This window comes from Lithobates pipiens, unplaced genomic scaffold (assembly GCF_037356315.1).
Source record: "Lithobates pipiens isolate NorthernLeopardFrog02 unplaced genomic scaffold, aLitPip1_a1.2 Scaffold_18, whole genome shotgun sequence".
Classification (NCBI taxonomy): Eukaryota; Metazoa; Chordata; class Amphibia; order Anura; family Ranidae; genus Lithobates; species Lithobates pipiens.
The window spans coordinates 477,380,316-477,407,751 of NW_027507758.1; the positions used below are offsets into that span (position 1 = coordinate 477,380,316).

The 27,436-nt window shown below is 44.9% G+C and overlaps 1 protein-coding gene across 2 annotated transcripts in view; it reads right to left on the reverse strand.

The window, feature by feature from the left end:
* Positions 1-27,436, reverse strand: part of PLEKHB2 (pleckstrin homology domain containing B2) — a 79,408-nt gene that overhangs the window by 30,887 nt on the left and 21,085 nt on the right. The gene's annotated exons all lie outside the window — the stretch shown is intronic.

The following is a 27,436-nucleotide window of genomic DNA, read 5'->3' on the forward strand; positions in this document are numbered from 1 at the left end:
GGATGAGCTTGGGAGTGTTATTTGGATTCACTGTATTTATCGGCATGTAAGACGCACAGGAGTATAAACATGCACCTTCCCTTTTAGAGGGACGTTTCAGGAAAAAAACCTACATTTTAAATAAAGAACTGTGAAGCAAAATAAGGGTCAGTGCCCATTTGCAGCCTCACCATTGTCATGAATGCAGAATACCATTGTCATGAATGCAGCCTCACCATTGCCATGAATGCAGCCTCACCATTTCCATGAATGCAGCCTCACCATTGCCTTCAGTGCAGACTGATCCATGCCCATCAGCAGCTTCGGAGGGGACAAGCAGGGGGACTGGATGAGTGCCGACAGATTACATGTAGGAGAATCTCCTGTTTACTCGTGGCCTCTTTAATACAAAGTCCTGCCTTCTATGATAGACAAAACAGTCGTACAATGCCATCCCAGGAGATGGGACTTCCTATTGCAGTCGCAGCCATGTAAACAGTCGTCCCGCTCCCCCGTCCCTTCCGAGTCAGCACCGATAAATACAGTGTATATCTTTTGTGGCCCTGGGGGCCACAAAAGATGTATATATCCAAATTACCAGGGGGCCGTATTAAACTGGAACAAGGGCCACAATTGGCCCGCGGGCCGGACTTTGGACATGCCTGCCTTAGGTGGACCATATGGCAGGATGGACAGAAAGCCGGTTTGGGCATTCTGACAACTTTGGATCCATTATTGATCCAGACTTTCCTGGGTAATCTCAAACCCCATTTAGTGGTCCCAGTCAAACAAATGATTACTGAATGGTCAACACTTTCTAGAACTGACTTTGGCAAAGCTCTTTCACAGAAAGATGTCTCCACACAACATTTACAAGGGAATACGAAGGGGAACTTTAGAGGCAGAGGAAATTTTAGAGGCAGATTTAGAGGCAGAAATGGAAGAGGGATGAGTCGCTCTAGAAACAATGGATGTTTCAATTGCGGTGCTGAGGATCACTGGGTGAGTCAGTGTCCTCACCCCACCGCTACTCAGACTCCCGATTCCAGCTCTGTCCCTAACCAGACACAACAACCACAGGCATCCATCCAACAAGGTCCAACATTTCCAATCAAATGGGGAAATCAACAACAATGATGGGGCCCGGAGGGTAGTGTCCCAGCTTTTCCTTTTGTCTCAGATGATTTCACTGACAGTCCAATGGTTGCTATTTCAATAAATGGGAGACTCCTCCCCTATCTTGTTGATAGCGGGGCCACTAGGAGTACTATTTGTGAAGATCATTTCAGAGGCAAATGGGAACCAGCGGAACCCTCTTTGGGAATTAATGGGATACTGACAAAAACATATAGGACTCCACCCCTACCAATAGAAGATGATGAAGGGTACACCATATGCACACATTCTTTCAGGATAATACCAAGGTGTCCTGTAAATTTGTTGGGAAGAGACTTGTTTGGGCCACTAGGAATCACAATTAGAACCAACTCAGAAGGAGGTCTAGACATTTCCTCAGATAAAATCACTATAGTAGCATGCAAACCAGGTTCATTGATGCTGTCACAACAAAATAGTGAAGAAGATTTTGAGGATATAGACCCCCAGGTCTGGTCTACATCAGATCTGGATGTAGGACTTGTTTCATGCACACCATACAAGGCCACTCTCAAAGAAGGTGCATTTCCTATCTATCACAGACAGTATCCACTCTCTAAAGAAAAGATGGATGGCATAGTGCCAATGGTGAAAAAGTTTCTGCAGGATGGAATCCTGGAGGAAATTATTTCTCCATACAACACACCTGTTAACCCTGTAAAGAAGCCGGATGGCTCCTTCAGATTTGTACAGGACTTGAGGGCCATAAATGACCTCATAGTCCCAATAGCACCCATTGTACCTGATGTTCCATCTCTGCTGTCCTCCATTCCAGCAACAGCCAAATGTTTTACTGTGATTGATTTAAAGAATGCTTTTTTCTCTGTCCTTGTAGACAAGGAGACAAGGCCACTCTTTGCTTTTACTGTGTCGATTGACCAACACAATCGCCAGTTTATCTGGTGTAGAATGCCCCAGGGATATATAGACTCACCTGTGGTCTATTCTATAGTACTCCAAGCCACCCTCAGGCCTTGGACTGCCCCTCATGGTTCTGTACTGTTGCAATATGTTGATGATCTTTTGATTTGTAGTTCTTCAGAGGAGGACTGCCGAGCTGATAGCCTATCCTTATTGAAATGGTTACATACGTGTGGTCACAAAGTGTCTAAGAAAAAATTACAATGGTGTAGACAGGAGGTTGAGTACCTAGGGTTTGTGCTGTCTCCGGGAGTTAGGAAAGTCAGTCACAAAAGAATTGTTGCTATAGTGGGTCTGCCCCGCCCACTTACCAAGAAAGACCTGCTAACCTTTCTTGGAATGATTGGTTACTGCCGCCAATGGATACCTGACTGCTCTTTCTATGACAATATATTGAGACAAGCAACCCTCTCTGAAATGTCTGATATTGTAAAATGGTCTGATGAAATGTTAAATGCTTTTACCATGTTGAAAAGTGCAATGGTTACCAGCCCGAGCCTCGGCCTCCCTGATTTTAGCAAAATGTTTCACTTGTTTGCTAGGGAAAATTGCAGAACCATGGCAGGAGTACTGGCCCAGGAACATGGTGGGAGACTGCGCCCTGTAGCTTTTTTCTCAAAGGTGGTTCCAGTACAGGTGCAAGGCATGCCTGCTTGTCTCAGAGCGTTGGCTTTTTGTTCTATGGTTGTAGAGTTGACAGCACCATTTACCTTGGGCCATAACACTACTTTATACACCTCACACAGCGTTACCACACTCCTCAAAACTTTACATACTCAGCATATGTCAGCACAAAGATTGAGTGGGTATGAAGTCATCCTCCTGTCCAATCCAAACCTGAAAATAAAAAGTTCAAACATAAACTTTGGCCCAGCTCCAATTTTGAATGCCTTATTAGGTCTTAAAGGAGAACAGGATGACTTACCACCACCTCATGACTGTACACAATCAATACATCAGGACACTTCACCTAGAGCAGATATGCTTTCAGTACCAATTCCTACTGCACAAACAGTTTTTGTTGATGGCTCTTGCAGCAGACCAAGTGATAATGTCTATCATGCAGGATATGCTGTTGTCCAACTGCCGGATACTGTCCTCGAGGCCAATCCAATACCCTATCAGTCTGCACAAGCTGCTGAATTGATAGCATTAACCCGTGCATGCCAGCTGTTTGCAGGAAAAGAGGTAAACATTTACACGGATTCCAGGTATGCTCATGGTGTGGTTTGGGACCATGGTGTAATATGGCTTCGCAGAGGATATGTGGCAGCAGATGGAAAGAGCATCTCACACTCTGACCTAGTCACAGCATTACTAGATGCAATTCAGTTGCCTTCAAAACTAGCTATCATGCACTGTAAGGCACATACAGGCCAAATGACTGATATAGCCAAAGGTAATGCACTAGCTGACAGAATAGCTAAAGAAGCTGCATCTACACAAAAGGCAAACATTCAAATGCCCATGCTGACACCTCAGCCATGTTCCCTGAAAGAGACACATTGGCTCACAGAACTGCAGGCTTTTGCCACCCCTGATGATATTGCGCAATGGAACTGTGATGGGATGGTACAAAAGGATCCTAAAACAGGATTAATCTTCAAAGAGGGGAAGCCGTGTATTCCTGTTGCTAGCGCCCCCCTGTTCATTGCACAATACCATGGACTGGGTCACAAGGGATGGCATGCCACATGTGAACTTCTAGATGCAGATTTTTTCATTGCAGGATTACCTAATCTAGTCAAAGCTTTTGTAAGGAGATGTGTCACTTGCATTAGGAACAATCCAACAAACCCAAAGAAATCAAAGCATGAACATCTTGAATACCCAACAACACCGTTTACCCATTTACAGATAGACTTTACACATATGCCCAAAGAAGGAAAGAAACAACAATATCTTTTGGTTATCGTGGACATAATGTCACGCTGGCCCGAAATTTTTGTCACCAACAATGAAAACGCACAAACTGTAGTGAAGATCCTCACACAGGAAATTATTCCTAGATGGGGGTGTCCATTGCAAATAAATTCAGACAATGGCCCAGCTTTCACAGCTAAAATATGCCAAGATCTTGTAAAAGTACTAAAAATAGACTGGAAATTTCACCTCCCCTACCATCCACAGAGTTCAGGAATTGTAGAAAGAATGAATAGAACAATTAAAGACAGGATAAGGAAAGCTACGGGTGGGAATTTTGGCAAGTGGAAAAAAGTTCTCCCAGCTGTATTAGCTGAAATCAGAATGACCCCTCACAGTGTGACGGGTTATTCCCCCTTTGAGGTACTCATGGGTAGGCCATTCCCCACACCGTGGGCTAATCATCCCTTGATGGTAGAGAAAGGTGATTTGGAACAAATACAGGAGGAATATGTAAAAAAACTGATTGAAACTCTTGATATTGTCGAAAGAAGAGTTGCTCGCACCTCTCCTTCTTCTTCACAGGTACCAACCCACCCGTTCCAGGTCGGTGATCAAGTTGTGGTCCAGAGGCTTCAGAAAGGTCGAAAGCCGCAAGAGGTTCCATTTGGACCAGTGACCAAAGTGGTAGCCGTCACCAGGACCGCCATCCTTACAGAGGAAAGTCCTACTTGGATCCATGCCAGCAGAGTAAAGAAGGTTGATCTAAGCCCAGGAATTCAAGAAAGGCTGAAAAGAGGTGAAGCAGGTGTTTTAAGTCCTCAAAAGACAAGCACAGACATAAAGGACAGTGATGTCACTCATTTCACCACAGACTTCTGGGAAGGCCTTTTGCCTTCTGGTGATGTTTCTACTTCTGATCTTTGTCCCAGTGTGGATAATAACTAACTGTATTTTTCATCCTGAAGACTTAGGTGCCTTGAAACTCATATGTGGTAAAAGCGAAATACACACCAACCATACTGACTTTCACCTCAGAAATCGCAGTAAAAGAGATGTCTCTAATGAATTGATCAAAGAAAAAAGTTTTTCTGGAAAAATGTTACTGTTAAAATTTAAATATGCTTACGCTAGAAAGTCAGGATATGAAAAATGCTGGATTTGTAGTACCCAGAAACTGCTAAAATCCCACTCTTAGCTGTCCCTCTGAACCTCAAGTCATTATTGGAAAATACTCTAGTCTTAAGTATTAAGAATGTCTCGGAAGGGTACCGCAATCAGAGTATTATGTTTTACACTTTAGGAAAGACACATGAACCCGAGTGGTGTGTTCAGTTAGGCAATACATCCAACGGAATAGGTATGTGTTCCAAGTCTGTATTTAACATTTCAAAGGGTATTCCCTTCCATACCAGTAACATTATCATAGGTCATATGTGTAGTTACAAAAATCAATCCCTTAACAACACCATTAGTGAACTTACTACATACAGGAACACAACCTCTGGGATACTTGTGAGTAAACTTGTTAGTGCTGCATTTGAGGCTGGAACTGAGCCCCAACGTAGTACTCTAAGAAGCTTTTCATTGGGAAACAATACATATGTATGCTGTGCTAAAATTTGTTACCCATGGATCCCCGCAGGAGTGAAAGGATGGTGTTATTTAGCACAGTTGGTACCAGTCATGTCAGCCCTAGGCCAGAATCAGGAACATCACATACAAGTTACTTCAAGTCCAGTACATAGGTTAACTTATAAATACAAGAGAGAAGCCCCACCTATGTTTTCTACTTCAGATAAGTCATGGACATGGTTTCCATCCTGGACAGGATGGGGCATAACCATGATGGACAAATTAAATAACTACACTAGTTTAATAAATGATGTTATGAAAAAAAACTCCCAAGATATAGGACTACTCAATGTCGAGCTCAAAGCAATTAGAAGACAACTAGAGTTACACGAATTAGCTATTGAAAGCATGAGTGCAGCTCTGACAGGTTTATGCGAAATGACCCAAGATTATGAATGTTGTACATGGTTTCACAATACCAGCCTGGAAATCCCAGACTACTATGATGTTATTAATCAACACCGAACACAGGTAAATGAATTAATGAAACAAGCAAGGGACATAGGTAATTATGGATGGAACCCCTTTTCCAGTTTGGGTTTAGGTGGAATGTTTTCATGGTTAAAGGACATAGTGATTATGATTATCATAGTACTATTGTTAGGATTGATAGGCTACTTGATTTTCAAGCTTATTCTACTTTGTATTAGCAAGTGTACTACACCAGACCAACATTCTCACGCATATACACAATATCTGCAGCTTTATGTAAAAGAATATAACAAACGTAGCAAGAACCGTAGATTTCAGGAGGCTGCGGATCTGTAGAAGTCATTTCATGACTTAAAGAGGGGGTTGAAAGGTTATGCTAAGCATCCATCTTGTTTCTGTCAGCCATCTTAATATTCACAAACTTCCATTTCACAATATGTACAGTTTGAACACCCCTTTAACTTCTCAGATAACTGTCTCAACATGAGATTCTTCTAACTCGTGTGTTCTCACACACTTATCTATAACCTTCACACTGTTTCTCAGCATCTTTTAGCTACAGAAGGAATTATGTATCTTTTCTTATATTAATTCAGCTAGCTTAGAACAAAGAACAATAGCGTTTTTGTCTTGACCAGCTGTAATCATCTTGATGTCTACTGCGCATGTCTTATTCTGTATGACGTAAAATACCCTATATCATTTGCTTTGTAATAACCCAATACAATTAGTTCTCGAAGGACGCCATGGTGTGTGTGTGAATTTATTTGTCCTTTGAGAATTGATTCCAGAGCGCTCTGAATTTATACAATACATTGGATCTAAGGTCTGAGAGGTTGAAGGGACCACCCTAGACACAGGATTAACCCTAACAAGAACAACTATTAAAAACCGGACGACAACCAGCTCCCAACCACAGGAAGACATCTACTCGACCACTACAATTAGATTGCGCCTTGATTAACGCCAGGTCTGCAGTCAAACATAGACTGGAAGTACACGACTTCATCATCGAGAACAATGTAGACTGCCTCTTCATCACCGAAAGCTGGTTAACCTCTGACTGCAACACCATCCTCACCGAATTGGTGCCGGAAAACTACAGGATCCTAACCGAACACCGGATAGGGAAAAAAGGAGGAGGCCTAGCAGTGATCTTTAAAGGTCACCTGGATCTCACTAAACCATCATCTCAGAACCCAGTGTCTTTTATGGAAACCCTGACGCTACATTTTCAACCAACACCCCATGACACCACTCATATTCTACTGTGCTACAGACCACCGGGACCAAAGTCCAATCTTCTTTCACCCCTCACGGAATCCTTTGCAATGCACACCCTAAAATTAAAAAATGTTCTGGCACTCTGAGATTTCAACCTTTAGGCAAACGAGCCTAAAGACCCCATCGCGACTGCCTGCATCAATCAACTAGAAGAACTGGGTCTACAGCAACTGATAAAGACTCCCACGCATGGGTCAGGACACACCCTGGACCTCATTTTCAAACAGAACATCGACGTCAACATACTCGACAACATAACTCTGCCATGGACGGATCACCACGCCATCAAATTCAAAATCGCTACCAACATCACCAACGCAAAACGGAAACCTGTAACAACGCACTGGACCAGATCGCATAAAAAACTGTACTCCGAAGCCTTCAAAACCACTCTGTCCAAAAAAATATCTACAATAACCTTAAACCACTCTACGGAGGAAACACTCAACTCCCTGAACAAGGCATTACTGCAATCAGCAGACTCGGTAGCACCAAAACGCAGGGCTCTCATCAGGAAGAAAAATGCTGGATGGTTTAATAGCTCCCTCTCCGTACTAAAGCAAGAATGCAGAAGAGCGGAAAGAACATGGAGAAGAAATCCCACCAAGGAAAACCTATTTAACTACAAAGGTCTGACAGAGAATTATCGGAAAGCAATCTTCAAAGCCAAAAAGGACCACTTCTCATATACAATCTCAACGGCCGCAAACCAACCACGGGAACTGTTTAAACTGGTTAATCAATCAATGAATCCGGTGTGCCTAGAACCCCCAGAAAGCGAATCCCAGGATTACTGTGACAAACTGTCGGATTTTTTCATCGATAAAGTCAAAACCATCAGGGAAACAATTTGTCAGAAGAAAACATCCAACCTCAGCCAGCAAATACATAAAGAGGATGTCCGCACCAACATACCACAACCGCCAAAATTTTCACTATCCCCAATTACCGTAGACACCGCAAAAAACATCATTAATAAACTGCGTGACAGTACCTCACCTATTGACATCATCCCCACAAAACTACTGAAAGAATGCTCCGACATCGTGGCTCCAACCATAACCCACCTCATAAACCGATCATTCCACGAAGGGATTGTTCCCAGCATCCTCAAACAAGGCATTGTCAAACCTCTACTCAAGAAACCAAACTTGGACTCTCAGGATCCAAACAACCGTAGGCCGATTACAAGCCTCAACACCATTTCTAAGATCATGGAGAAAGCTGTAGTACATCAGCTACAGCTTCACCTGGATACTCACAAACTCCTGGACCCGCTGCAATCAGGCTTCCGCCCGGGTCATGGAACAGAGACAGCTCTCCTCAAGATTTGGGATGACGCCCTCGAAGCAGCAGATGACGGAGAGCCGTGTCTCCTCGTACTGCTAGACCTAAGTGCAGCGTTTGATACAGTAGATCACAATACTCTACTCGTCCGCCTCACAGAAGTAGCCGGAGTCCAAGACATAGATCTCCACTGGTTCGCGTCCTTCCTAGGAAATCGGTCACAGACAGTGAAACTAGGAAAATTCCTCTCCGAAACTCGGACAGTCACCTGCGGAGTCCCTCAAGGCTCTCCGTTGTCACCCGTTCTCTTCAACATTTACATTCGCCCACTCCTTCAAATCATCAGATGCTCAGATCTCTGCTTCCACTCTTACGCTGACGACACGCAACTTTATTTCCGGATCAATGGAAAAAAAGATCACCAACAACAACTTGAAAACCGCCTCAAATCAATAGAGGACTGGATGACCACCAACTCCCTCCAGCTGAACCAATCAAAGACAGAGCTTCTTATCTTACACCCAAATCATAAGCCCGCAACCAAAACCTCCTGGTCTCCACCAACCGTCTTTGGGCAGACTATCTCCCCAAAGACCAAAGCGAAGAGTCTCGGGGTTATTTTAGACGCACAAATGTCAATGGATGCGCAAATAGGATCTGTAGTCAGTCGATCTCACCATCTACTGCGCATGCTTCGCAGACTCATCCCTTTTATCCCAAAGAATGACAAAGCAGTGGTAGTTGGAACAATCATTAATTCAGGACTGGACTACGCAAACTCGCTTTACATAGGATTACCACAATATCAACTTGCGCGATTACAACTGATCCAAAACACGGCGGCAAGGCTGATAACAGGAAAAAAACCCTGGGAATCCATTTCTCCTTCACTGAGGAGCTTACATTGGCTAACCGTAAAAAATCGGATCACGTTCAAGACCCTTTGCCTCACCCACAAATGCGTGCATAGAGAAGCTCCGCAATACCTAATGGAGAAAATAAATCATTACACACCAAACCGCAGCCTTCGATCAGCCAACAAAAACCTCCTCCTCGTGCCCAAAGCCCGGTATAAATCCAAGGGTGATAGGAGATTCGCTGTCCAAGGGCCTCGGCTATGGAATGCTCTACCAATCAACATCCGCCTGGAAGAAAATCACCTGGCTTTTAGGAAAAAACTCAAGACCTTCCTCTTTTAGCAGATGATCAAAGCTCGCCACAGCGCCTAGAGGCGATTCAGTTCGCATTGTGCGCTATATAAGTATTTCATTCATTCATTCATTCATCTCCCTACCTAACTTAATGGCTGCCCTCACTACCTATCAAAAACTCTCCAACTTCAAAATGAACCTCTCTAAGTCGGAAATTCTGAACATTAACCTTCCCAGACGTGAGGCAGTCTCTCTACGGCCCCTCTTCCCTTTCAGATGGGTTCAACGAACTATGAAATACTTGGGAATCTATCTAACATCTAACATCCATTCCCTCTTTCGGTATAATTACCTTCCCTTGCTGAACAACATTAGAGAGGACTTGAGAAACTGGAAGGGCATCTCACACTCCTGGCTGGGGAGGGTTAATATTATTAAAATGAACATATTGCCCAGAGTTTTGTTTTTATTCCAAATGATACCAATAGGAGTACCCATAGGGTTTTTTACAACATTGCAGACCATGATCTCCCGCTATGTATGTCCCCCCAGAGTCTCCAGGGATATTTTATACCATTCCAAAGATGCTGGGGGTCTGGCCCTACCAAATTTTAGAGCATACTATCACGCTGCCACACTCTCCAGGATAGCTGATTGGAAATATGCTGCAAACATCAAGTTGTGGGTTAACATGGAACACTTTCTAAGTGCTGCAGACCTTACGGTGGTGCCCTGGATCCCTCGCGCTTACCGTCATCTCAGCAGCGATACCTCCTTGCTTACTTTCTCCACCCTATATATATGGGACAACCTACACAAGAAGTGCTCATTGTCCTACAACTCCCACTTAATACCGCTTCTTAACCACCGGTACTTTTTGCCTGGCCTATTAGACCCAGGATTTCGGACTTGGTCCCCTGATCGACCCCTGCTACTACATCAGGTCCTCCGGACCACTATCATTAAGCCTTTAGCGGATATCCTTGGCACCAAACCAAATACATTTCTGGACAGGTGGAGATACGCTCAGTTACAGTGCTTCCTACGAACTCTGCCTCGACCACTAAGAGGTCCTGAGAACCTAAATGTGCTTGAAGCTGTGTTTTATCCAAAGGATCCTCCATTGCACTGCCTTTCGCTGTTCTATAAGGCACTTGTCAAACTCCTCCACAATGCACATCTGCCCTATCTGGCTAGATGGGAAGAGGACCTAAATGCAAACCTCACGGACCTACAAAAAGGAAAGGTGCTGCAATTAACCCACGTTTCATCCCTTGCCTCAAAAATGGCTGAAGTTAACTACAAGTTGCTCACCAGGTGGCACTACACTCCAGAGAAATTACACCGGATGTTCCCAGAACACTCCCCGCTATGTTGGAGGAACTGTGGGTTCAGGGCCACTCATGCACACATCTGGTGGTCATGCCCACTCATCAGACCATTTTGGTCCAACGTTATCCAAATTATACAGCGGATCTCGGGCATCAACCTTCCTAATGATCCATGGACCATTCTCTTCCACGCTACAGCTGACTCTGTGGGCTGGTACAAACGCTCCATAATCCCTCACCTGTTGAACACGGCCAAGGCACTAATACCTGCTCTTTGGGGCCAACCCAAAATTCCATCGCTGAAATGTTGGATGCATAAGATTGCAGCAGTTCACCTCATGGAGGACATGACCCACACTAATAAGAAGACTTCCCAAAGAGTTCTTAAGATGTGGTCTAGTTGGAGAGAATTCACCACCACCTCAATCTACAAGGATCTCCTTACACAGTCCCAATGACTGAGGCTCAACCTCACAACCCGTTCGAGTCAACCATGCTTATCAGCGGAACCACTTCCCTCCTTTCCTCAGGAGGACTGGGGTTTTCCCTTATTCTGGACCTTGTAGTAGTATAGTGTAAGATCTGGTATATTGATTCTCTGCATGCAACCACGCAAGCCAACCCCCCCTTTCCTACCTCCCTTCTTGTCTCTCCTCCTCTTCTTTAGCTCCTCCCTTTACAAACTCTCCTCTTTCTCTGTTCTATCCTCTGTTTCTGAGACAGATGACTGGAAGCCCAGTCCTTAAAATAGTGCTGAGCAATATCCCCACACTCTCCAGATTGTTTGTATTAAGGGCTCTTATGTGTTCCCTTCTCTGTATTAAATACCAACATACAATAATTTTTGGATGGCTAGACGGTTTTGGGTATGCATGTTACGTTGTTGAGGGGACTGGGTGCTGCATACATGTAGACTTTATTGTCAATGTTTGATTGTTGTTTGTCTCTAATAAACATTTATTAAACAAAAAAAAATATCATTCCAGGCTTTTATGACAAACTTGCACAAAATATCCAACTGTGGAGCACGCATGTTTCCTCCTTTTGTAAATGACTTTTTGCCGCTAACCACCCATTCATTCCACTGTTCTCGAATGCGGTCTTTAAATGGCTTGTTTAGGCACACATCCAGTGGCTGTACCAACTATGTCAATCCTCCAGGAATAACTTCCGCATCTGTGTTTAGTTTTGCATGCCTTTGCTTGGTGCTGGGAGTTAAATGAGCCCTGAACATATCCCACACCAGTAGACTACGTTTTTGAATAATTCCCCCTGGTCGCCTGCTCCATACATTATCAAGCCATAGTTTCACCCCTTCTTCATCCATCCAGACTTTTTCATTCACATGTATACAACAACACACAGGGAACTTGAGTTTCGGCATTGTTTTTCTTTTAAAAATAATCATTGGTCTCAGTTTGGCGCCATCAGCTGTGCATCCTAGTACCACTGTAAAACTGGACTTCTCATGTCCTGTTGTTTTAATTAAAATAGTTTTTTCACCTTTTTGATGGACAGTTTTATTTCCAACCATATCAAAATTCATTGGAGTTTCATCCATATTTCCAATACTACTTAACACATAGCCATGTTAGTGCGCTGTTGTATAACGTATCGATGGAAACTATTTACTTTGCTATCAAGATCTGCAGGCAATTTTTGGGCAATTTTCGTCTTTTGCTTCAGTACCATATTATGCCTTCCCATGAATCTAGTACACCAGGATACAGTGGCCTTAAATCTGTTGCAGTGATCTGTGTTAGATTTTTGCCCACTGAAGTGCAAACAAACGTATTTTATTTCGTGTCACTACATAACTGTTTTGGCGATGCTCATTCACCATGTCTGCTACATGTTTTTCAAGTTCTGGCCAATGTGGGGTGCCCCTTCTTAATGCACACTTACCCCTTGGCATACTCTTTAATGCTTTTTCATTTGCTTTCCAGTCTCGAACCATCTTTTCTGTTACTCCATACTGTCTTGCAGCAGTGCAGTTTTTATGTTCCATGGCAAAGTTTACAACTTTAAGTTTGAAACTGGCTTCATATTTCTTTCTTCTTGCTGGTGGAGCCATGGTGGGGTTTTGACTGCTGGACATTTGTATACTGTACTGTATGGTATGCACGGTACTGGTGCTATACTGTATGTACAGGTATAGATACTGGTGCTGTACTGTAGATACTGGTGCTGTACTGTACAGGTATAGATACTGGTGCTCTACTGTACAGGTATAGATACTGGTGCTGTATTGTAGATAATTGTGCTGTACCGTACAGGTATATGGTAGATACTGGTGCTGTACTGTACAGGTATAGATATGGGTGCTCTACTGTAGATACTGGTGCTGTACCGTACAGGTATACCGTAGATACTGGTGCTGTACCATACAGGTATACCGTAGATACTGGTGCTGTACTGTACAGGTATAGATACTGGTGTTGTACTGTAGATACTGGTGCTGTACCATACAGGTATACCGTAGATACTGGTGCTGCACTCTAGATACTGGTGCTGTACTGTACAGGTATAGATACTGGTGCTGTACTGTAGATACTGCTGCTGTACCGTACAGGTAAACCATAGATACTGGTGCTGTACTGTACAGGTATAGATACTGGTGCTGTACTGTACAGGTATAGATACTGGTGCTGTACTGTAGATACTGCTGCTGTACCATACAGATATACCGTAGATACTGGTGCTGTACTGTACAGGTATACCGTAGATACTGGTGCTGTACTGTAGATACTGGTGCTCTACTGTACAGGTATAGATACTGGTGCTGTACCATACAGATATACCATAGATACTGGTGCTGTACTGTACAGGTATAGATACTAGTGCTGTACTGTAGATACTGGTGCTGTACCGTACATGTATACCGTAGATACTGGTGCTGTACTGTAGATACTGGTGCTGTACTGTACAGGTATAGATACTGGTGCTGTACCATACAGATATACCATAGATACTGGTGCTGTACTGTACAGGTATAGATACTGGTGCTGTACTGTAGATACTGCTACTGTACCATACAGATATATTGTAGATAATGGTGCTGGTGTACAGGCATACTGTAGATACTGGTGCTGTACTGTAGATACTGGTGCTGTACCATACAGGTATACCTTAGATACTGGTGCTGTACTGTACAGGTATAGATACTGGTGCTGTACTGTAGATACTGGTGCTGTACCGTACAGGTATACGGTAGATACTGGTGCTTTACTGTAGATACTGGTGCTGTACCGTACAGGTATACTTTAGATAATGGTGCTGTACTGTACAGGTATAGATACTAGTGCTGTACTGTAGATACTGGTGCTGTACCGTACAGGTATACCGTAGATACTGGTGCTGTACTGTAGATACTGGTGTTGTACCATACAGGTATACCGTAGATACTGGTGCTGTACTGTACAGGTATAGATACTGGTGCTATACTGTAGATACTGGTGCTGTACTGTACAGGTATAGATACTGGTACTGTAGATACTGGTGCTGTACTGTACAGGTATAGATACTGGTGCTGTACTGTAGATACTGGTGCTGTACTGTACAGGTATAGATACTGGTACTGTAGATACTGGTGCTGTACTGTACAGATATAGATACTGGTGCTGTACTGTAGATACTGCTGCTGTACTGTAGATACTGGTGCACTGTATGTACAGGTATACCGGTAGATACTGGTGCTGTACTGTATGTGGTAAAACAGCCACTTTACCAGCGATTTGCTGGTTGTTGTAAACAAATGATATTCTGATTGGTCAGCTCTCCCTGCCTGCCCAGCCCTCCCTGTCTCCAAGACTAAGGCCGCGTACACACGGGTGGATTGTCTGCCCAACTAAGTTCGTCAGACAATCCGACAGACAGTCCGTTCAAATTTTGAATGAACGGACTTGACCACACGCGATGAACAGACAGTCCGCTGAAAACTTGCGCGATGACGTGTACAGCACGTACGACGGGACTAGAAAAACGACGTCCAATACACTGCAATGCAACCTTCGGCCGTGTAAATCCTTTCTGAGCATGCGCCATACTTAGTCCGTCCAACTTGCCTACACACGAGCGGACTGTCCGCTGAAACCAAGTTTGGACGGACAAAACCAAGTTTCAGCGGACAAAATTACGGAAATTCCGAAAGACAAAGTCCGTCAGACTGTCCGCTGAAAAAGTCCGCTGAAGCTCACACACGAGCGGATTGTCCGCTGAAACACGGTTCAGCGGACTAAGTTGGGCAGACAATCCGCCCGTGTGTACGCGGCCTAAAGCAAAAGATGCCCCTTTCACTTGTCTGGCCCGCCCCTTGTATCCTATTACCGTACCTCTGCCTCTCAGATCTCGCACATGTGCGCCTGCACCGCTTCACTCCAGTCCTCAGGAGCGAAAGATCGTCAGAGTCAGAGAAAGGGCAGGCCAGATGGGTGAAAGAGGCGTGTTTTTCAGTGCCGCTCTATGTCTTTTTTTTCCGGGCATCACGGACGCCTGCAGCTTGTAGCTTGCATACAGGACGGATGCGATGGCGGCCGTGGCATTTTGGAGCTTCCTCCACGGCGATGACAGAGGTTTCCAGTCCGCCCTATAAGACGACACCCGGCGTATAAGACGACCCCCAACTTTTGAGAAGATTTTCATGGGTTAAAAAGTCGTCTTATACGCCAGAAAATATGGTATTAACTTTTCAGTTATTGGTTTTATGTTATCAACTGCTATGCTGCATGCCACATGGGGTACTGTATTTTATTTATTACCTAAATACTGGCTATGGAAGACATTTCAAACTATTTAACACAAATACATGTTGTTATCTGTCGGGGGTAGTCACAATGTATTCAATGGCCTGGAGGATGCATATTTATCACTACAGAATGCTATTCAAAGCTATTAAAGTGGAACTGTGGAGAAGACCTGCTTTAAGCCTGGTGCTTGTATACACAAAGAGGAGGCGGATTGCTACTTATTCATATCTGTAAAATGTATAGGATATGATATATGTTTTTATAAAATCTTTTTCTTGATCATACATCACGGGACACAGGAGCTTCATTACATAGTGGGTTATATAGGCACCTCTGGTGATTGGACACTGGTTAACCCCAATTAAGGAGAATTCCTCCCCTATATAACCCCTCCCATATGGGAGGCACCTCAGTTTTTTCACCAGTGTCTATGGTGGTTGGTCACGTAAAACTTTAGCTCTGTACAGGTCCCTGCGGGGGCCTAAGGGCTACAACAAACCAGATCCATATCTCGGGCCGATATTTGACTCCCAAGATGGTATGGTACCCGGGCCTCGTCAGCCGAAGAAACGAGGTTTGGCCTGTAAGTCCTCTCCTATTGGAAGACTGGGCTCTTGGAAAACCAGACTTGGTGTACTGTTTATACAGAGCGCACAAAATTTTCTGGCAGAGTCTTTTACATGGTCCAGGTAGGAGGCTCTTCCGAGAAAGAGCCCCAGATAAACCTGAAGTTTGGCTAACACTGCCCGCCGTCATGGGTGAAGGCTGGAATTTGTCTGTTTCAGCAATTCCTGCGGCGAGGACAGGTAAGGGAAGTTAATCCTATATATGTAATTATATGATGGATTTCTTCATTTTGAGTAGTTGTATGTCTTACCTGGTTTCCACCACTAGAGGGAGTAAGAGCAGCCTGATGCATACTTACATGCCTTTCAGTACACACGCTCAGTGAAGCCTGGTTCTCCAGCTGTCTCACGTCTCCACTGCAGTCCCTGCCACAACAAGGTAACACAGGGGTCCCACGTAGTCTGGGGGTCCCACACAGCTCCGGTGGAGTTCTCCTTTCCCCCCTGGATCCCACGGTTCTCGTGCACGCGCGCGTGTGCACATGCGCCGGGCGCATTCCCGGCCTAATGGAGGAGGGGGGAGTGTGGTTGTGAGCCATGCACGTCAGTGTGCACGGCGCTGTACTGCGCAGGCGCCGGGCGGCAGATTTAAAAAGCCCAGAGCGTCAGGGGGCTGTAAGTGTGTGACACAGGAGCATCCGAGGGGATTGGATCCAGGTAAACCTACTCAGCATCAGGTTGTGCAGTTTAAGCATATATATTTATTGTGAGACTTTAAGCACAACAGTGATTGCACTTGTACTAGTACCTCTGCTTTGTAGCTTAGGACTATGTCTCCTCATAAGAGGGTCTCAGGGGGAGGTAGCAAAGGCACTGGTAAATCACTGCCTAGGTCCAGGGGTTCTAAAAGTGCCTGTAAGTTACCATCCCCCCCTGCAAGACTGGAGCCAGCCTCTCAAGACGAGTCAGTGCCCCTGTCAGGTTTTGCAGCCTCTCCTAATGTCCCAGCCCAGGTTTATGTCACTGAGGACTCCTTTAGGGCTGCATTGGAGGGTTTTGAAGGGAGAATAATGAATTTTATTTCTACTTCCCTGGAAGATAGCAGGAAAAGGGGGAGATCCCCTCCCTCTGCTGAAATTCCTCTCTCAGATGATTCTTCTGAAAATGAGGAGAGATCCCTGTCTTGGGACAGGGATCAGGAGCAGTCGGATGATTCAGAGGAAGAGGAGAGAGTCCCCTCCTCCCAGGCGCTCAGAAAACAGGTGCAGTATTATACTGAATTGGTGCGTACCACATTCAGAATGCCTGCTGCTGAAGTCGCTACGTCCTTTGTTTCTTCCCTGGGAGTCAGGAAAGCCCCACAGACTGCTTATTCCTTCCCAATTCATTCCTTAATGGATGAATTGTTGTATGAGGATTGGGGACATCCAGATAAACTGTTTGCTCCTCCTAAAAGGTTTTCTATGCATTATCCTCTGGAGGAAAGTTTCACCAAGAAGTGGGGGGTCCCATCTGTTGATGCGGCTGTTTCTTGCGTGAATAAAAACCTGACTTGTCCCTTGGATAATGCGCAGGTATTTAAAGATCCAACTGATAAGAAGCTGGAAACCTTATTTAAAGCCTCCTTTTCCATGGCTATAGTGCAACCTACAGTCGCAGCCGTGGGGTTGTGCCAGTTCCCCAAGGAACAGGTTAAGCAGATGCTTGGGCTCCTTCCCAGTGAGGAAGTAGAGAAGTATGCAGAAATGCCTCATATTCTGTGTTTCATGATTGATGCGATTTTGTATTCTGTCCAACAAGCATCACGTTTGTCCCTCATGTTGGTACACATGCGAAGGGCCCTATGGCTAAAGAATTGGGCAGCTGAGCTGTCATGCAAGAAGCATTTAATTGGGTTCCCGTTTAAAGGGGACTGTTTGTTTGGAGAAGAATTAGACAAATTCGTCCCAAAAATTTCAGGGGGTAAATCTACTCTCCTTCCAGTCAAAAGGAGCAAGCGTCTTTCATTCAAGCGTGCTCTCTCTCACGGAGCATCAAGCTCTAAGCAGTGGCGATGGTCTTCTCAACCCTCCTCTACAGGAAAGGCTCAGGGCCGGGCCCAGGGGCAGAAAAAGACTTGGGGGCGAAAGCCTGCCAAGCAGAGCCCAAAAGCTTCCTTGTGAAGGGGCGCCCCCGCTCGGCCGAGTGGGGGGAAGGCTCCTGCAGTTTGCAGGAGCCTGGCGGGAAGAGATCCAGGACAAGTGGGTGATCTCTTCGGTATCTCTGGGCTACAGGCTAGAGTTTCAGGAGATTCCACCTTCTCGCTTTCTAAGGTCAAGGATCCTGGCCTTAGATCACTTACTATCCCAGGGGGTGATAGTAGAAGTGGGCCCAAAAGAACAGGGTTCAGGGTTTTACTCAAATCTCTTCACCGTTCCAAAGCCAAATGGAAGTGTCAGACCTATCCTAGATCTGAAGGATCTGAACCGGTTTTTACGCATCCAGTCCTTCCGAATGCAGTCAATCCGCACTGTGGTCTCCTCCCTACAAGGGGGAGAGTTTATGGCATCAATAGATATCAAGGATGCATATCTCCATGTGCCAAATTTTCCCGCACACCAAAAATTTTGAAGGTTCGCGGTAGAGCGGCGCCATTTTCAATTTGTGGCCTTGCCGTTCGGGCTTGCTACGGCCCCTCGAGTCTTCACAAAGATTCTGGACCCGCTCTTGGTAAACCTAAGAGCTCAGGGTATAGCCGTCATGGCTTATCTAGACGATTTGCTTCTCATGGAGAAAACAGTAGCGTTCCTGATCCACAGCGTCACCAGAACGCTAGAACACCTGGAACACCTAGGTTGGATCATAAACCTAGAAAAGTCGTCCCTACAGCCTGCCACCAGGTTGGAATACCTGGGTATGATCATCGACACGGCTCAGGTCAAGGTGTTTCTTCCAAGGCTAAAGGCCTTAGCCATTGGGGATCTGGTGCGCCTAATTCTGGGCAGGAGATCTTCCCCCATTCGATTGTGCATGAGACTGTTAGCGAAAATGGCCGTCCCATTCGCCCAGTTCCACTCAAGGCCTCTGCAAAGATGCATCCTTGCGGCTTGGAACAGGAAGCCTCAATCCTTGGATCTTCCTATGCACAGGGACACGCAGGAGTCTCATCTGGTGGTTACAAACCAAGAATTTGCTGAAGGGCAAAACTTTTCTTCCTCTTCCATGGAAGATTATCACGACAGATGCCAGCCTGACAGGCTGGGGAGCAGTGTTGGAGGAGACGTGCTCGCAGGGGAAATGGTCTGCGATCGAGAAGCTATTGCCAATAAATGTCCTGGAGATCCGGGCAATTTATATGGCTCTCATAAAGTGGTCTTACAGACTACGAGGTCTCCCTATTCGGGTTCAGTCCGACAATGCCACAGCAGTGGCCTATATCAATCACCAGGGCGGTACCAAGAGTCTGGTTGCCCAAAAAGAGGTGAATCACATACTTGTCTGGGCAGAAAAGCATGTTCCGTGTCTTTCTGCAGTCTTCATTCCAGGAGTGGAAAATTGGCAGGCGGATTTTCTGAGCCGCCAGCAGTTGTTCCCAGGAGAATGGGCTCTGCACCCCGACGTGTTTCGGAACATATGTCACAGGTGGGGTACTCCAGACGTAGATCTGTTTGCATCCAGGTTCAACAAGAAACTGGACAATTTTGTGTCAAGGACAAGATATACACTTGCTCAGGGGTCAGATGCTCTGACAGTTCCCTGGGATCAGTACAATCTGATCTATGCCTTCCCCCCGAGCCCGCTTCTGTCGCGGTTCCTGGGAAGAGTCAAGAGGGAGACAAAATCGGTCCTTTTGGTGGCCCCGGTTTGGCCCAGGCGGTACACAGAGATCATGAAGTTGGCAGTAGGCAGGCCATGGATCCTCCCTCTCCAGCCAGATCTGCTCTCACAGGGTCCAATTTACCATCCTGCTTTACGCAGTCTGAATTTGACGGTTTGGCTGCTGAGACCCACATTCTGAGAGACCGTGGCCTTTCGGGGCCAGTCCTTTCTACTCAATGCCAGAAAGCCGTCCTCCAGACTTATTTATTACAAAATCTGGAGGGCATATGTTTCCTGGTGTGAACTCAGGAAATGGCATCCTAGAAAATATGTCATTAGCAGGATCTTGGCCTTTCTCCAGTCAGGCCTAGAAATGAATTTGGCCATAAGCACTATCAAGGTGCAGATTTCGGCCCTGTCAGTATTTTTTCAGAAGCCACTTGTATCGCATTCCCTGGTGCAGGCTTTCATCAAGGGGGCCATGCGGATAAGACCGCCAGTCAAACCTCCGGTATGCCCATGGGATCTGAATTTGGTTCTCTCAGCTTTGCAGGGGCAACCATTTGAACCTTTGCATCAGGCTTCATTAGTTCTCCTGACTAAAAATTTGGTCTTCTTGGTAGCCATATCCACGGCTAGAAGAGTATCAGAGCTAACAGCTCTTTCCAGCAAGGAGCCGTATCTAATTATTCATAAGGACCGGGTGGTCATGCGTCCCAACAGGTCCTTTCTACCCAAGGTGGTTTCGGGATTCCATTTGAATCAAGACGTAATCCTGCCATCCTTTTTTCCGGACCCACAGTCCGCAGAAGAAGAATCTTAGCACACTTTTGATGTGGTTAGAGCAATCAGTATATATCTTAGGGCAACTGCTCAGATAAGGAAAACTGATTGCTTGTTTATATTGCTGGAAGGCCCTAGGAAGGGCCAGGCGGCGTCAAAATACACTCTCTCAAGGTGGATTAGACAGGTTATTTCTCAGGCCTATAGTGTAAAGGGGAAGATTCCTCCTTTTCAAGTGAAAGCGCACTCTACTAGGGCTGTAAGTGCTTCTTGGGCAGTGCATCACCAGACCTCCCTGGCTCAGATCTGTAAGGCTGCAACTTTCACCACATCAGTCCACACATTCACCACATTCTACCAGGTGGATGTCAGAGGGCAAGAGGATATCGCCTTCGGGCGCAGTGTACTGCAGGCTGCAGTTTAGGTCCTCCGGTCCCTGGCGGTCTATAATTATGATCTGTGTCTCCCTCCCCTCAATCTGAGCATTGCTTTGGGACATCCCACTATGTAATGAAGCTCCTGTGTCCCGTGATGTATGATCAAGAAAATGGGATTTTTATATACAGCTTACCTGTAAAATCCTTTTCTTGAGAGTACATCACGGGACACAGTGCTCCCGCCCCTCTTGGGTTTTTACGTGGTTTCTTATTGCTTTGCTACAAAACTGAGGTGCCTCCCATATGGGAGGGGTTATATAGGGGAGGAATTCTCCTTAATTGGGGTTAACCAGTGTCCAATCACCAGAGGTGCCTATATAACCCACTATGTAATGAAGCTCCTGTGTCCCGTGATGTACTCTCAAGAAAAGGATTTTACAGGTAAGCTGTATATAAAAATCCCATTATTTTACATATGATAATAATATTAAATACTAGGGCTGCGGAAATTAACGATTAATTGTTCGATTAATCGTTAATTTCTTTGATCGATCAAAATAATTTTGATCGAGGACGATCCGCGGAGTGAGCTCCGCAGTCTCGCCCATAGGAAAGGCCGCGGCTTCGGCCTAGCTCCGGAGCCTCGGCCATCTTGGTCCACCCGTCGGTGGCCTAGACGTGCGCGCTGGCGTCATCATCGCCCGCCTGCTTGTGTCTACTCTGAGGACGGACGGGTCTGCCTGCTGTCTATTGCAGACAGAGCAGACAATAATGAATATTAAGGTATGGGGGAGATGTGAGGAGATGTGGGCAGTACTTTATGGGGGGAGATGTGGGCAGTACTTTATGGGGGGGGAGATGTGGGCAGTACTTTATGGGGGGGAGATGTGGGCAGTACTTTATGGGGGGGAGATGTGGACAATACAGCATGGGGGGGAGATGTGGGGGAAATGTGGACCGTACAGTATGAGGGAGATGTGGACATTACAGTTAAAGTTAAACTAACTTTCTACGTTTTTCTTAAAGTTTAATAAAAAAAATTGTAAAAACTGTATATGCATTATAATTAATCGAAATTAGTCGATTAATCGATTAAAAAAAAATCGATTAATCGAACAGGAACATTTTAATCAGTAACAGCCCTATTAAATACATAGTGCTCTTATAACAATGCTATCACTGAGTATTATGGATTTCCTAGAGACAGCTCACTAAAGCTGTTTGATTTCAGACTGTCTCTCTAACTGAATTATACTGTATATGGCCCTATATTACATATTAGGTGAGGAGAAGGGGGAGAGGATATGAGTCACTTCTCTGACTCATTTAACTGTGGATGCAAATCCTAGCTTAAACTATTGAGCTCTGTCAACAAAATACTTTTTTCAGCTGAGCAGTTGGGAACAGACTTGTAAACATATGAAAAGGTTCTTAAAGTGTAAGTCCGGTCAAAACTTAAAGCAGAGTTCCACCTAAAAGTGGAACTTTTGCTTATATGCTTCCTCCCCTCCTCCGTTGTCACATTTGGCCCCTTTCAGGGAGGAACAGGGATCCGTTTATGACAGTCCCCTTCCCCACTTCCGGGAGACGGGGCCCCCTTCTCCTTCACCAGCTGTGGGGCCAATTAGAAAGCGCAGCACGCTTCACAAATGTGCAGTAGGGAACAAGCAGTGAAGCTGAAAGGCTTCACTGCCTGGTTCCCTTACCAGAAATGGCGGCAGGAGCACCTAGGGGTTGATCAGAAGATCGGCTTGGGTGCTGACATTTCGGGCTTCCTGGACAGGTAAGTGCCCTAATATTAAAAGTCAGCAACTACATTATTTTTACCAGACTATTCTGTGTAACAGGCAGATCTTAGTTTCAATCCTCTCCCTGGATAATTGATCACAGATCCTGTTGCATCCGGGAGGACGGGTCACCCTCTAATGAGCTCATTCACATGGAGAGAAAGAGAACTCCATAGCATAATTCCTTTTCAAACTGATTTATTAGATAAAATTCCTCCCTTATAGGACATACACTTACAAGATTGCAAAATCAAACAGGCATATGACATGAGTGATAGTGCCAACGGGGATCGTGTTGGTGTCTCCTACTGACTACAGCACGGCTTTCCAATGTTAGTGGTATCCCCGAATGGCATGTTCATGTCACTGTTGGCGTTGTATAGCCCCACTCTGACGTGTTTTGTCATCTACGACAACATCTGAGGGTGTGGCTACACGACACAACGTACTATTATATAGACTCCCTACTTTGCAATCTTTTAACCCCTTCCGTCATACCACTTCTATACTTAAGCTTATAAGGCGGCTGTTAATAACAATTTACATACACCAGATAAATCGTCTGATCCAGTATTCAATCTATTGAACGCTATAAATAGCGCATGATAAGGGCACAGATTGCAAAATGTTATATAAAAAAAATCACAATGTAAAAACAAGACAGTAAATTACTTGACTACATTAACTAATTAAAATCTCAGCACTAATAAACTAAAAAAATCATGATATAAAATCTAAAATATAATAAATGTCAGCTATCTTCACATTAACTCTTTAACTGCTTGCTGCCTGCCCACCATCAAATGACGGCAGGGCGGTGCAGCTCTCATCCTGGGATGATGTCATATGACGCTGTCCCAGAACAGCCACTCTCGCACGCCCACGGGGACGCGCAGCACGGCGATCGTGGTAGCGACCGTGTTGCTAGGACACGGTGCAACCCCAATATGTGTAAAGAGCCTCATCCACAGCTCTTTAACCATGTAATCGGCTGTGTCCAATCACAGCCAGTCACATGTAAGCAAGGAGATGCTGGTAAATCGGCTGTCCTCCCCTCACACTGACAGACTGTGGGGAGTGGAGAGCCAATCAGTGGCATCTCCTCACAGGGGGACATCTAGGGATATAATCAGGGCACTGATCATCAGTGCCCTGATTACAGTAAATAAATACAGTGTACCAAACAGTGCCCACAATTGCCCACCAATGCCAGCATATAGTGCCCACCAGTGGCAGCAATCAGTGCTCACCACTGCCCACAAGTGCCACCAATCAGTGCCAGTCAGTGCTGGCAATTAGTGCTGCCTATCACTGCTGCCCATCAATGACCATCACTGCTGTCAATCAATGCCCATCAGTATCGCCCATCAGTGCCACCCATCAATGCTAATGAGTGCCCATCTGTACCGCTTATTTAGCCCATTATTTTGGACTTTAAGCTTATATGCACTTTTATGATAGCACACCCGTAATAGTGGGAATGTGTTTGTTTATGTAGCGCTGCATTGATGACTGTTTTTGTCTGTTTTAAACTGAATTTTCTTGCTATTGCATATGTGGTAGCAGCTTCAGCCTTAAATAGGATATCTGTGTTTTTTTTATATCTATTGTGGTAGTTTCACCTAACTCATAAGCGCTTGAATTTGTTGGAGTAGGTCCATTTGTCTACAAGTCATTATAAGCTACAGTATTTGTAACTGATGACTTTTATATTTTTATTTTTTGGCTGGACCACCTCTTTAACTAAGCTTAAACCTGCTCCCACCCCCATTCTAATCCCTATACAGTAATACCTCGGATTGTCAGTAACACGGTTTACGAGCATTTCGCAATACAAGCTCAGAGCCACTCCGGTGACACTCTGAGTTGCTCGGAGCCACTCGGAAACACTCAGAAACACTTCGTTCCCTAGTGTCTCCGAGCAGTCTCCCAGTGTTTCTGAGTGTCTCTGGCGACCCCCACCTCTGGCCACATGCGGTACTGCATACATTAGCAATCACTGTGGAACGAATTATCTGAGTTTCTATTCACTTCTATCAAACTCGCTTTGATATGTGAGTGCTTTGGATTACAAACATTCTTCTGGAACAAATTATGCTCGTAATACAAGGTACTGCTGTACTTAGTACACTGTAAAGGAAAGATGTGTATACTTACTTAATATAAAGAGCCCTAGTTCAGTCATGTGATCTTCTCAGCAGCTAGCTTCAGTAAAGAGGAGAAATCACAGACAACCATTGCAATGCCTGGAGCATTGCTATGGGGCATCCATTGTCCGCGCTCCCATCTCTCCCCTAAAGCTGGCGCTGGGAGCCAATCACATGACTGGACCAGAGTACCCTGAGATTAGGTAAGTATACACATCTTTCCTTTACAGGAAAGTTAGTATAGGACTTAGAATGGGGGTGGGAGCAGATTTAAGCTTAGTTCGTTTTTCACACGTCTTACAATCTGATTGTACAATATTCTTTAGATCTACCAAGAACTATGTAGTGCATAAGCCAGCCTAATTAGAAAAAAATTGATTGGATAGAATAGGTTGGTTCTTCTATTGAATATTTTTGTCAAATCCAATGTTGAATGTACAAATAATATATGGTCAGATTGTAATGTGCATAGTGACACGACCGGTCTTCACGACGGAATTTCAACGGAGGTCCGACGGACTTTCCGAACTAACGGACTTGGCCACACACGAACAGAGTAAGTCTGCTCGAAAGTCCGGTTTGAACGTGATGACGTAAGACGGGACTAAACAAGGAAGTTCAATAGCCAGTAGCCAATAGCTGTCCTTGCGTCATATTTGGTCCGTCGGACTAGCATACAGACAAACTGATTTTCCGACCGGACTCGAGTCTGTCGGAAAGATTTGAAACATATTTTATTTCTAGATCCGTCTGATTTTTTTCCCGAACTAGCCCACACACGATCGGATTGTCTGACAGACTGATCCGGTCAGACCTAGTCTGCCGCAAAGTCCCATCGTGTACGCGGCATAATGCCCCGTATACATGATCAGACTTTTGCGCCAACAAAACCGTGGATTTTTGTTTGAAGGTTGTTGGCTCAAACTTGTCTTACATACACACGGTCACACAAATGTTGGCCAACAATTCTGAATGTGAAAACGCAGTGACGTACAAGACGTGCAACGAGCCGAGAAAAAGGAAGTTCAATAGCCAGTGCGGCTCCTTCTGCTTGATTCTGAGCATGTGTGGACTTTTGTGCGACGGACTTGTGTACACATGATCGGAAATTCCGACGACAAAGTTTTGTTGGCAGAAAATTTGAGAACCTGCTAGCCAACATTTGTTGGTGGAAAGTCTGACAACATATGTCTGATGGAGCATACACATGGTCAGACTTTCCGACAACAAACTCACGTCCAACATTTCCCATTGGAAAATACAGCCGTGTGTACAGGGCATTAGAGTCCCACCTGCTGGCTTTAAATGTAAACATGAAATATGTAAATTGATGTCGCTAAATGTTACATATTAGTGCCAGTTCACGCTGGAATCGCATAAGAATATGCTCTGCGTTCCTGTGTGATTCCTCTGTGATTTAGTCTTTTTTTTTTTTTTTTTTTATTGCACTTGACTGGGTATTCTTTGCAAAGTGAATGTTCACCACATTTACTATGCTTTGGGGAAAACTTCTTTCAAATTTTAATTGCAGAAGATGCCTAAAAGCTGACTTGTATCTTAGTGTAGAATTCTTCACACAAATTTTGGAAATGTTCTGTACACCAACAATGTACAGAAAGCCTCCAGGTTGCCATTGTGAATTGAATTTCACAGAAGATGACAGCGGCTGCAGTTTGAAAATAAAAGGTCATTTTTAAAAAGGAAGTAAACCCTGATGGGTTTACTTCTTCTTTGTCTCCCTGCAAAAGGTAAAGCATAATGGACTACTATGCATCGCATCGTAGCCCATTATGTGTCACTTTCCTGACACAGGAGCCAGAAATGTCACCGCTGTCCCCTGTAGTCTGGAGCGTCCATCTTCTTCCAGGTATCGCTGCTTTGGCCACACACAGCGCCGGAGCAGCAATGACATCACTCCTGCGTATGCGCACGGGAGCCGCCACTAATGGCATAACGCCGTTAGCAGCGGCATGCTGCTAACTGTGATAGTGTGCCTGTGCGACGCTGTCTACGACACATGCGCCGTAGACAGCGGTGATTGTCTTTTAGTAAATATCTCCTAAACAGTGTAGGTTTAGGAGATATTTCTTGGACCTAGATTAAGGCTTACCTGTAGGTCAAATTGGTTTGTAAGGGTTTTCAACTATTTTAATAACATTACATGACAATATAGTTTTATTGTGTATGCTACATCC